This window comes from Ambystoma mexicanum, chromosome 3q (assembly GCF_040938575.1).
Source record: "Ambystoma mexicanum isolate Mex_15411 chromosome 3q, UKY_AmexF1_1, whole genome shotgun sequence".
In the NCBI taxonomy this organism is placed as follows: Eukaryota; Metazoa; Chordata; class Amphibia; order Caudata; family Ambystomatidae; genus Ambystoma; species Ambystoma mexicanum.
The window spans coordinates 279,478,960-279,492,196 of NC_090926.1; the positions used below are offsets into that span (position 1 = coordinate 279,478,960).

Consider the following 13,237-nt stretch of genomic DNA (forward strand, 5'->3'; position numbering starts at 1 on the left):
GTCCTGTAGAATGGAATGTCCCAAAACATGGAGGAAAGGGGAAGGGAAGTGGGAGTATTTTTATTAACTTTTTTGACATAACAATGTTTTTAACATAAACACTATACCACAGAAATTAGAGTTGGCAAAACAATCCATTTTCCAGGTGCTTTACAATAGCTGGGTAATGAAAGATGAAACACCAACCAAATGATGTAGGGTGTAGTGGTACTATCAAAAGAGGATATTATCCACTAAGAGTTCAATTATTGACAGCATATATTTTATTAAATAGGTTTACATTTATGTACAGCTGGGAAAAGAGTAGATGATTGCAAGGATGCTGGAAGAATGACCCTGTAGATCCTAGGGAATCCTTTGAGAAATAAGAAAGCCGGTAGATGTTGGGCATTCTGAAACTTCATGACCGCCTGCAGGTGGTGGAGCTTTCCCAGAGGACGCATCCAGTAATGGCCCAATAAATTGAAGCTTTTGGGAAGGTATCATGTGGAACTTCTTGACATTGAGAGAGAAGCCCAGATTGTGGCGGGAGCAGCAGGTGATATTGAGATGTTCCAGAACTTGGAGAACGAGCCCTGATCAGCCAATCGTCTAGGTTGGGGTAGATGTGAATCCCTCCCCTCATTAGACTTGCCACTACTACCACCATCAATTTGGTGAAGACCCTTGGGGCAGAGGCAAGCCCGAATGGCAGAATCCGAAATTGAAAATGTGAACTGCCAATGGCAAACCTCAGGTACTGCCTGTGCTTGGAATGTATGGGCACATAGAAGTAAGCATCCTGAAGATCGAGTGACACCATCCAATCCTGGAGCTGAAAGTGTGGAGGATTTGCAAAAGAGTGGCCATCTTCAACTTGTCCAAGCATCTCAAGTCCAATACGGTTCGCAGTCCTCTGTCCTTTTTGGAAATTGGGAAGTAAGGGGAATGCCATGCTTGGTCCGTGCATGTCCCAAATCTATTGCGCCGTTTCACTAAAAGTGTGATAATCTCCTGTAAGAGCAGCAGATCTGAATCCTTCAAAGATTAGCTGCCTGACAGAGAATTCTGAGGCCTTTTCAAGAATGGGAGGCAGTAACCATGTGCTACTGTTTGCCGGGCCCAAGCATCTGAGGTAATGCTTCACCAGTCTTCCAAATGCTGTGTCAGTCTGCCGCCCACCACAGTTTTATGTTTTTGGTGTTGCGGCTGCTGTGGAAGGCAAAGAGGCAGAGGTTGTTTGGGCAGCTCTACCCTCACGTCCATGTGAACCACGAGGCAGTCTCCTCTGTTCTCTTTGAGATAATTGTCCCCTCGCTGTTCCAATGGAAGAATAGAATCGAAAGGAGTAACCCCTCCAACTCTGAGAAGCTGAATGTGTCTTCTGTGGCTGCTGAATCGTAGCACCCAATGATTTTGCACTTGCTTTGGAAGTTTGCCCTTTTTCCAGACTCTCGTCAGCCTCAGAACCAAACAACTGAGAGACATCAAAGGGCATGTCCAATAATCTCACCTCAACATCCAGAGCAAAGGCTGATCTGCGTAGTCATGAAAACCTTCTGGTCAGAGCGCTTGCCCCCATTGCACGACTGACATAACAAGGCATAAAATAAGCAGTGTCACATAGCAATTTACTATGCAATTTTGTAGGTTTGCTAATTAAATTGACACTTGTGTAGCAAAGTTAGCTATTTAAGTTACCTTGTTCAATGAAAGCACAGCTCACCCTGCATTCCTTGCTTGCCCTCAAAGCTCTCTCCACCCACTTTTCTCTGTTCACTGCAAGTTCAAAGGGGCTAATGGAGCCGTAATCATCTCCTCCATTATCAAGTGCCACATACCTGTGTGGAAGTGTTAGGCAAGAATTTCTTTTCAAATAATTGCAAACCAGAGGTAATCGGGATGATGATTTTATTAAGCTAATAATATCCTATCTGCCAAAGACCAGTATGTGTTATCTTTATTTATGTTTTAAAAGACAGTCATGCAAAAATTGGTTACATAATGCTCAATTACATTATTGTTACTATAAAACACTGCATTGTCCCCATGCTGTAGGGTAAACTTTAGGTTACTGTATCTAGATTTCATAGTGTGAACTATATTTCAATTTGTTGGGGAAGATGCATCATATTGACAAGTGCACACTCTTTGAAATGTATATGATCACAGGGCCAAATGCTTTTGTTGACAAACCTAGTTCTGTGATCTGCTGGTTGCATCCATCTGTGCAACTGGTGCTGAACCCCTGAGCTGATCCCATACTCTGTTGACATCCTAACCTATCGCCCTACCCTGAAAGCAAGATGGCCACAAACTACAATATTCCACCTAGGTTGCCGAGTTCTCTGCCAGCTACACCATCCATTCTACTTAGTCTTACTTTCTTTCCTTGCATAAACAAAGTAGTGATCCTATTGATCACTACTTTGTTTATGCAAAGTAGTGATCAATAGGTCCATCCAGTCTGTACATCTACAGATCTACTGCAATACCATACACTGTAGTTATCCTCCAGAGCTCGATTTGCTCTATGATTATGATTGCATTATGCATTAGCACTTGCAAGAGTGGTTTCCAAACAGTTTACAAAGCATTTTTTTTATCATATCTATTTATTTGTGTCCTTTCATGCAGCTAACCTTTATATTTTACAGGCAGTCATCCAGGGCTCGCAAAGTCTACTCACCCATTTACATAGTCAAGACGAGCACCATTTGCAGGGAATGTTTGTAATTTTTATTTAACATTTACTTTGCAGTAAATGTCCAATAAATGTTTCACTGTGCATTGCATGCCTGTGGGTGGCAGCAGTGTGCCAATCATAAAGTGGGTGTATGATGACATGCACCATTTTACAGAAAGGGCATTTAAATGTGTTGCCACCGTTGCCATAGATCGAGTGCATTTATCTTAGGTCGAGTAAGTAAATTAAGCTACTCAAACTGCAGGTCTAGTGTAATTTTAAAGAATGTGTCTCATCTCACTGTCTTTTTTCAGCAGTACAAAAAAATGTATTGTTGCTCATTGTATATCTGGGGTACAAATAACCTCTGGTAGCATAACAAATAGTAGTACAAGATTGCTAATAAAATGGGTTTGTTTGCTAATCAAGAACATATTAATTAGCAAACTGTACTAATCAAGGTTTTTGAAAACAATTATACCTTGCATAATCTGAGCTATCCAAACCAGATTTCAGAGATTGGCACACAGTATTCTTGCCCTCCTGCACAATGCCGAGGAAGCCTTCCCTTTCCTCACCCTCAGGAACATGCTCAACAGTCATTGCCACAATTTCCCACAAAGTGTGTGAGAATGTTGCTAGGGCACAAGTAGCATTAACTGCTTTAAGCACTATGCTACCTGCTGAGAACACCCTTTTTCCAGGGTGTCAAACTTCTTGCCATCCCTATCTGGAGGAATAGTGTGATAGGCAGCAGCCTTTGAGGTTTATGTGGCCACCTGGACAACCAAACCTTTCGGAGTTGGATGCCTCGACAGGAATTCTGGATCTATTTCAGAAGACCTGTACTTCCTAGTCAAATCTTTATGAACTGCTGGAGTAATATCTGTTTTATTCCAGTTCTCCAGGGCTCTGTTCTTCAATGTGGTATGCAGAGGCAGAATTTGATCCTTGGGAGGACCCATGTCAAGGATGTCTGTAAAATCATCATTCACATATTCAGCCACAGGCCTACTCCATCCTAAATACTGAGTCATCTTAGCCATGGCTGACCTATAATAGGCATCAGAATCCCCAGCCACCTCTGGTGTGGCAAACTCCACTTCTGGAGATGTATCTAGGCCACTAGGATCCCTCCAGGTGTCCACAAGGTCTCTCAGCCTAGACTCCTCAGAGATCAGCTCTTCAGGAGCATTTGGAGACATTTTCCAATCTAAACAGAGGACTTCTCTCCACCTCCTCCTCTTCAACAATGGAGCTCATCAACTTGAAAAAGTCCTTCTTTGACAAGGGCTTAAAAACCTTTGACGAATGGTTTCAGAATTGATGGCTTCAGTGTCAAAGAAACCGACGTCGATACCTATGACGGAGCAGAAGAGCATAATAAAGGTTTTCACTTGGTTCGAGGAGTCTAATCACTCAACGCCTTTCGAGCGAGGCTCAACAGTTTAATGCCTAGGCTCTTAGGCATGCCAGCAGAAGATTTTGATGATGCCCTGTCAGCTTCATGAGGCACGATGGGGCCGGAAGCCGCCTTCGGTTCACCAGAAGGAGTGGATGATGGCACCTTTGTGACCACCTCCAACATTGTGAAGCGAAATTCCTCAAATTCTGCCTAAACATAATCGTTTTCTATCAGGCGAGGAGTTTGAAGAAGATGATCGGGATCGAAAGCGTCTCTTCTTAGGCTTCTTTTGCGAAGATGAGGACGAAAAATGGCAAAAGCGCTTGGAATGTTTGCACTTTCTAGCTCTGTGAGGTGAAACCGGTCTCTAGCTCTTGTCACCAGACAACCTCCTCTTCGATGGGGTAGTGTATGGGGATTTGGACAAGGGCTCAGGGACGTCATTTGGGGGTTGCAACTGCAACCCCTGGTGTCTCCCCTGCGACCCCTGGCATTATTTTTCAACCCCAAACTTTTTTAGAAATAGTTTGTTGGTTTCAACCCCTGTTATTTTTTAAAAAGGCAGCGCAAGCTCCATGATGCCTGCCTACATGCTGGGCGCGACAACAATGTGCCTGGACAGGAGTGTTCTTCTTGAGCTCATGGCTGCTTAGCAACCATGAGCTCATCCGACGTCTGTGCGCCATTGCTGTAATCTTTTTTCCCCACATGATGTATTCCCCGGTATCAGCCTGGTATCAGCAGGGGTCAGAGGGGTCTTGTGTTAATATACACAGTTACCTGGCACAGCCCTTGTGGATACAGTCATTTGCTGGGGGCAAGAATTCCCTGGAAATGCCACAGGCACCAAAAGAATACAGTAACCAGAAGATCGAGCACCAAGTCACTTGTTCTGAACATGGACTAAAATGGAGTTTCACCATGGAGCTGGGTCTTGTGATTAAGGAAGTTCCTTGCAGCATTTGCAGAACAAGGAGAGCTGAAGGAGCAATCCTGGAAGCACAAATCAAACGCTTATACAGCGAAATTGCGTGGAGCAGTTTTAACTCTGTGTAGAGACATTCGCCAGACGGGCCGAAGCCGCTCTGCAGCATGTTTTGTCCCTCCTTTTTGAGAAGGCGAGAACTTAGTGCACAGACATCAGGCCCGCTGCTACCGAGATCCAAATGTATTGCTGCTGAAAGCTGGGAAACACTCATGTGAAGCAAAGTATAGGCTCTGGACTCACAGGTATGCTCAGAAGCATCAGATAAGTGTTTCATAAAAATAATGCCAGCCCACACAAGGGTGGAAGCTGGAGCACTTTAGCGGTGGGCAAATCCCCAGAGCTTTCGCCAAGAGGTAAGTAGTCTGTGTTTACCTAGATGCCCGAGTTAGACTTCCTTGCCACCTTGCCATCACAGTGTCCTTGCCCTAATGCCAAATGCCTGCATTTGCTTCCTTCCTTGCCAGGCAGAAAGGGTTTCATGCCTAGGAGCAATGCTCCCTCTAAGCTGTGCGCATGTGTGCTTGCCCAGCTTCCCTGTGGCTGCCGCTCAGAAGAGTTTTAACAGCGCACACAGACAATTTCAACCTTCTCATCTGAATAAGGCACAAGCCACAACTGTTACCTGACATTTGCTTTCTTTCTTAATGAAACTAACTTATAGTAACTCATTCTTATATTCTGGTCTAATCTATTTACATTACACCTTATTATGCCTAGCGTAAACTTAAAAACCTATAAACCACAAAAAACAGAATACACCCTAAAAGTGAATATGAAAAATTGCTCCATTAACAGAAAATCTAACTAAGATATGACTGCACACATTAAACCTACGACCTTCATCAGGACTCCTATATTTGACTCTACCACACTTATATCTTATGACTATAACCTCTGCCCAAGCCGCATTTAATTATTACCGGATAATCCTGACTCTGCCTACCATGACTCTGTGAAAGGTTACCAGACTTGCACTTGTGTTATATTTTTTGTAATATGAATAACATTCAAGCAACAGAATTTCTGTTACTCATGGTATGGTGCCTTACCAAAAGCATTACCCACACTACGCAACGCAACTGTCAGCTGAAATATTGGATACTGACTGTAAGTAATTAGGCTAATTGGATGTGTAACCTAATCCAATGCTTCTATTCATTGTGCATATGTCACACAAGCACTTCGAAGCATTTCCCTTGAAAATTAATGTATAAGACTCAAATATGAATTTGCCTTCTAGGGGTTTTGAGAAGGCAAATATCATGGTCAGCATCTTCTACTTTAGCACTACTAAAATTACCCTATAAGTGGAGAGCAACATTGAAATATCCTTTACTTGACCTGAAAGGTATAATTGGTATGGATTATTTCTGGCATCACTCATTCATAGTTATAGGGCAATAGATATTCAAACAGCTAGAATCCTTTTCACACAATCTGCATCCTTTCCAAGTTTTCAGAGTTTCAGTGGGTATAGGCTTTAACACATTGGGGGTCATTACGACCCTGGCGTTAAGGGTTTAACGGCGCCGTAAAAGGTGTTGGCGCCGTTAAACCCTTAACGCCTGATTACGAGGTCCCTTCGCGGGACCCGACCTTAACGGCTGGTTTTACCAGCCGTTAAAGTAGGGTGCCGCAAAGGGACCTCAGTGCTAATTACGGTACCTCTATTTGCGGTACCGTACTTAGCGCCTTCCCCAGTCCCATTGAGCCCTATGGGGCGAAAATGGGAATGGGGAAGGGCCATGGTGAAATGGGGAAATACCGCCCTGCCCCGCCAACCTTGGAATGGGGCGGTATTTCCCCATTCCACCATGGCGGACTCGTTACAACACCGCTAATAGCGCCATGGTTTAGCGCCGGGGTTGTAATGAGGGCCATTATATTGTAACTCTCTGCTATAGAAAAACGGTTTCACGGAGCACTTGCTTAATACTACCCAACAGGACTGCTAAATAATTGGGTACAATGCAGATTAATGGCATTTTCTTAAATTGGCCACAATATCATGGGGAGGCTTAAGTATGTTTTGCTTTCAAAGTATTGTGGGTATGCGAATATTGTAATGAGTGTTTTACTGCTAAAATCTCTCACTTTTTACAGAGCCCTGTCCAGTAGTATTGGAGGCCAGCACAGGACCAGGGGAAGGTTTCGGGGGGTAGGGCACAGGACAATACTCCTTGGGGTTGAAGATCACAACAATAACTTTCTAAAACCGACTCAGACATTTTGGCAGTACAGGACAGTGAAGGAAATGTGTTTGCGTACTAAAGAAAGGAAATTCTAGTAACGGTCTAGGAAACTGCACCTTCTGTTTCTTTCTATGCTTGGCTGCCGGGGACTTTTCAATATAATCATGTGTTCTGCGTTTATTTCCTCTAGCTTCCCCCATGCATCTTCTTTAACTGATAATAGGGAATTGCAGAAGAGGGGTCCCTAATTATAGAAGGAGGCACTTGATCTGCTGTACCCTTGAGTACTATTAACTTAAAAAGCAAATGCATGTGATTTTCTTCAACAAGGCTCCATGACCGCAATAAGGCTCTTGTTGAATGTTGTCTAGGCTGTGATGCAGAGGAGAGGGAAAAACTACAGGCTGTGTAATGTGCCCTTTCATTGCACTTCCTATGGCAGGGTTGCAAGCAGGGCTCTGATTAAAATGTTCTCCCTACGTGGAATAAAATGGTTTTTGAGTGAGTAAAAAAGTAATTCGCTTTGCCAAAAGGGATACTTTATGCTTATTCAAAGAGGTTATTTCCTATTAGAACTCTATCTCAAGAGGAATTGTATTAGAGTGCCCTCCTATGCCACTGCCCTGCTGGTTACTGATTTGAAGAAATAAGTGGAGCTTTGTGGGTAGAAACACAGGGTAAACTCCTATATGTTTGTTGTTTCCTGTGGCAAATTGTCCTGCTGGTAGGGAGTAAAAAAAGGTGGTGTATATGCCTCTTCGCTGTAAGGATGGTTTTTAGTAAGTGTTGTCAGAGCTCTGTTCACAGGATAAGGTAATGGGGATAGTAAGCAGAACCACAGGAAGTCTGATAATCATATTCTGTGGTGCAGTTATTCCGATGCACTTATCATCCTTACACAAATTATGAGAGGCATGTTTTCCTGGCCCTCAAAATTACTTCAATAAAGTGGCAGAAAAACTTCTATTGGCATGTTTTCGACATATTCCTTTTAGCTGCCATTATTTAATCAGCAATTAGTGTATCCTTTTTGAATTTCTTGCCAGCCACATCAGTTATGATAAGCGATATTTCTTTTTGCAATACACACAAGTGTTTTTTTCCAAAGGCATAAAACACTTTCTGCACTGTCTCTGAGCAGTGTCAACAAATGATTAGCCACTATTAAACTGATTGTTTACATCAAGCATAAAATGCGTTTTGGTAAAATATTTGTTTTTTTTACCTATGACTTTGGGAAAAGTACTGTAAGATGCACCTTTTACACAGATTTGTAAAGAATTGCAATGGTTTGGAAAGGGAGATTCCCTTCCAAACTCTCTTTGAAGATGATAGCTCACTAACTACTGCAAGGAACTCATGGAGGCAACAGTAAATAAAGACACATGTGATCACAGTTCAAGGGTGTTTATTAAACTGTATAAATGGGTGAGAAAAACGCCTGATCTAAACTTAAATAGAAGAAGGGAGCAAGCTACGACCTTCACATAATAATAGGGCAGTCCCAGCGGTGTCTTGTCAAATAAAAAGGGCCTATACTAAAAACAAATATTATCAATCCTTAATGCTAAGTTACAAAATAGTGTGGGATCATGTTCACCAGAAAAGAAAGAAGTGTTCACAAAATGATATATCACGATGGTATAACTGGGGTCTCCCTGCCCCCTGTTTTTAGAATGGGACAAGGCAGGATTCTCAAGCACAGCACACTCCTGGGCTTCTCCAGCATGAGCTTGCAGTTTGTTTCCACAATATCAGGGCCTTCTGTGGCCAAGTCTCTTTTACACCAAGTCTCTTGTCTCAGAGGGCCTGATGTACTATAAACAACAAACAAAAAGTTCCTTTCAATAATCTTCTCGTTGGGTGATTTCCCTTCACCTATGGATCCCCCTCAACCGGGCTCCGATCCTTTTGCAACATTAGCCCTCCTCAGTCCGGTTCACTACAGCCTTTCGTTTAAGATATCAGCAACTTGTAACATTCAAGATTCTCAATGTCTTTTTAAACAGCTGTTAATTGTGGATATCCCTCAGCCTCCCCTGCCCCCATAACTATAAGGTGGACATTCAAGAGGACCTCTGTTTGGCAAGTTTTTGTTTCTATGTTTCTTAAGTATGCTGATCTAGTTGTGGTTTGAGGGTCCTTCACATTGTGGGCTCTGCTCATGTAATGTTAATATTGAAAGCCTTTAATAAAATGCATTAAAAAAACAGGGACAAAGCAAAGGTCCTGGCAGAAAATAAAATCATGCCCAAAGGGTTTGGCAATGATTCAAGGCAACTCTAAGATGGTGCTCGATGCACGGTGTGACAGATGGTCTCTGATGACCTAGCAACCGACTGCCATGGCGAGGGACTCACCCTGTTTTCTTTCTGTACTCCAATCGCTTAGATTGATCAGTACATCGATAGAGTGTAATCCACAAGAGAGTGCATAAGTCTTACTGCCACCGGCACAATAGTCCACATGTCTAGGCTACCTTTTGGTGGAGCATGAAATGTTATACAAAAAGTAAATATCTTCTCAGACGTTTGGCATAGCCATGACATGGCCATATGGTATGACCATTTTATATTTAGACCTTCCTGGTCAGACACTATGGCAGGCGGGATGGCAATGTAATAATACCCTATTCCACAAGCTGCTCTAGCGGGAAGAGACAGAATATTAATTTGAAAATAACTAAGAAGTGGAGGTCCCCAACTGACGCTGTCCAGGGTGCTGAACAGGCTGAGTTCAGAGGTCCTTTACTGGCAGAAGAAGGGGGCAAAAACAATTTGAAAGAAAGTAGGCTCAGAAAGGAATAACCTCTCGAAGAGGGCGTTGTGTGCAGTGGGGGAGAGATGTGTATATAGGGAGGTTGACCATGGTTTGCTAGAAAAGGGAAGAACTCAAATATTTACTTCTGGAGAGCATTTAGAAAAAAAGTAATATTCATAAAACAGAAATATTATGAAAAAGGTGATACAGCTGAGGTAATCCGAACTTGAAAGCTAGGGAAACAAACAAAGGGTAGATCAACAGGTCGTAGCAATTATGGCCAGTCTCGATCAGGAGCACAAGGACCCTGGAGGTCATAGGTGAATGTTTCAAGAGGTATGGGACAGATTTCCAAATTAGGGTTTATTTTGCAGGAGTTGCAACTTCCGAAACTTTCCAAAGAACTTATCAACAGATTGGAATCACTGAAAGCTGGATTTGAAATTAAGATAGTGATTAGGTGATAACGATCTGGAAAATCTCTGGAACCAGATGGGTTCACTTTGCAACTTTTTAAGGGATTCCAGCATGTTTTGGATCCAAAACCTAAAGAAGTTTACAATATTATACTTGAGGGGCATACTATCCCCCTGCTTTTTGTTAGGGCTTCCATCTCAGTAATACACAAGGATAGCGACAAATCCTAAATGTTGTTCCTCTTATAGGTCTTTATCACTATTACATTTTGAAGCCAACATTTTAACCAGAGGGTTGGCCTCCAGACTAGATTTCTAGTTGCCAGTTGGGTTGAGTTTGAGAGTGAAAGAATGGCTGGCTGAGGACTTTAGTAAAACATTAGTATTGATGTTGCAAACTGCCTCCAGACTGACCCCCATCTTACTATATTAGATGCCAAGAATGCTGTTGATTGTGTCAGCCGGAGCTTTCTGTGGGCGGCAATGCAAGCTTCTGGCATTGGACTGAATTGGTTAATGGCATGTTGTACTGCCTTTTTCATTTTCCACACAGAGACTGTACCGGTCCATTTCCACACTCCTACTTACCTTAATCATTAAGCCCCTAGCAGCAGCTTTAAGAAAAAATAGATGACACAAGGAATTTCAGTTGACAATATACTGGAATTCTTTGGCAACAAGGTTTTAATTTATTTAACTCACCCAGAAACTTCTATTTCAGACGTGACTCAAGAATTGCCATTTTACAGTCGATTTTTGGGATTTGAAATAAAGTCTGACAGATCCCTTCTCCTACCACTGGACCCTAGAGCCTGAGATGGAGAGAAAAAGCCCTGAAGGTTTACCCTTTGTAATATGTCAAAATAAAGTATCTGGGAGTGTGTTTGAGTGCCGATTTGGGTACACGTTACAGCATCAATTAACCAGCTAGTATCAATTAACCACCTCTTTGGGAAGTATTCAACAGCATCTGCAAAGATTTGATTAAATGGCCTTTACATGAATGGGCTGTCTAATGGCCATTATCCTTCAGAATACTCTATTTACAATGTTTCCAGACTTGGTGTCCAAGCACTTTTGTTGCAAAATTAAAATCTGCTTTATTGATATTTTTATGGAAGGATAAGCGGCCAAGAATGCCTTACAAGCGAGACACATAACCTTTCATCCTCAGAGCAGGGGCTTGGTGTCCCAAAGATCGAAGCATGATATACAGTGGCTCAGCTTTGGGTAAATTCCAGACCACATAAAACTGAAGACTACCATAGTGGGTTACATGGGAGAAAGCTATTTCGTACCCAGTTATGGTGGGAGAATGTTTGGGGGTGCCAGGATTCACGTAGCCCTCAACATATTCTGGGACGTTTGGGGATATCCCAAGAACATAAAGTGCCTTACAAATTGCCATCCCCCATAAATTGTCCCTTTCCCTGGCACAATTAAATACTACATTACACCTTCAGCAACGGTTTGAAGCTGGTCTTGAAAAGCATAGGCTAGTTGCAGAGGGGAGGCAAATGTAGTGACATTCGTACTTTAGAATGGGAATTGCAAATTTGTATATTATCAGTATTCCTCGATCTGCAAATGAAGGAGGTGGGTTGACAAATTGGGTTTACCGATTTTGAAAAGATTCTGGATCAACATATAGGCAGCAGAGGGCTCGTTTGAGCTGCATACAAGATGATGCTGCACAGAAAGGGCATAGCTACTATCGGATTTAGGGAAAAACAGGAAAAAGATGTAGGCTTCACCATTTCAGATAATCTGTGGGCGACCTTGTGTAAAAGGCTTATACCTCCCCACCGTCCAGTCAGTTTAAACTCCATAGTATAAAGCTCCTTTGCAGGTAGCAGCTCCTGCCAGCCAGACTAGCGAGAACGTTTCCAGAAGTTAGGGGCTTTTGTTAGAAGAGCTGCAGAAGAAGGCCAACATATTGGCATGTTTAGTGGTTCTGTAAATGTGCCCAGCATTATTAGACTGATGACCTTTTGTGGGTAAAACAAGTTGGATTACAACTAATTATCTTATTTATATAAGGTATGGAAAAGTAAATAACGGTGGGGGAAAAGGGAGAAAAGAGCGGAAAGGGGGAGAAGCAACATAAAGTATGTGGTGGACCCCCTGTCCCCCTTAAGAGACATCAAAGAACGGTCACCAATATATGGGAGATTTCTGCATTTTTCTTCTTTTTCCGGGAATCACTAAAAAGGCTAATTTGAACTTGTGACATACAACCGGCTAAGCAAGATGAAGGCGCTTTATCACATGCAAAGATTGACTAATTGGTTCAAAGAGCGACCTTTGAATGTGAAGTCCAAGTGGCTTTCATTCAGCCCACATAATGACTCTCTAATGAACCGCAATGAGCCACATGAGTCTGACGTGGGTGAAGGGACACACACTGCTCAAATCACGGAATTATTGGGAGTTGTGACTACCTGCACAAGAAGCAGTTCCCAAATTGCTCCTGGCGTCCCTGCAACCATTGCAGGATGAAGTGGTTTTCAATTGGGGCTCTGCAACATTTAGGAAAACGCAGGGGTGGAGGGAGGAGACATGTACTACTTTATGATTAGATTATTATGCTATTGCATGATTAATGTATGAATCCACTGTGTTGAGCTGCACAAGACTACAATCTAGTGTGGGTGGACATTCCAAATGAGAAGTTAATTTGTCCTTCAATCTCATGCTAGAGACATTTATGTTCTTGTCCAAGTATTGAACTATGTGTGCTTCTTGCAAAAATTAATACGACTTCAATTTTAAAAAGAAGAGAAGGTCGTAAGTGAAATTTGCAGAGCAAAT

At 42.5% G+C, this 13,237-nt stretch overlaps 1 protein-coding gene across 1 annotated transcript in view; it reads right to left on the reverse strand.

Moving 5' to 3' along the window:
- The window catches only part of ESYT1 (extended synaptotagmin 1), a 1,383,482-nt gene that overhangs the window by 1,167,967 nt on the left and 202,278 nt on the right, over positions 1 to 13,237 (reverse strand). The window lies entirely within an intron of this gene.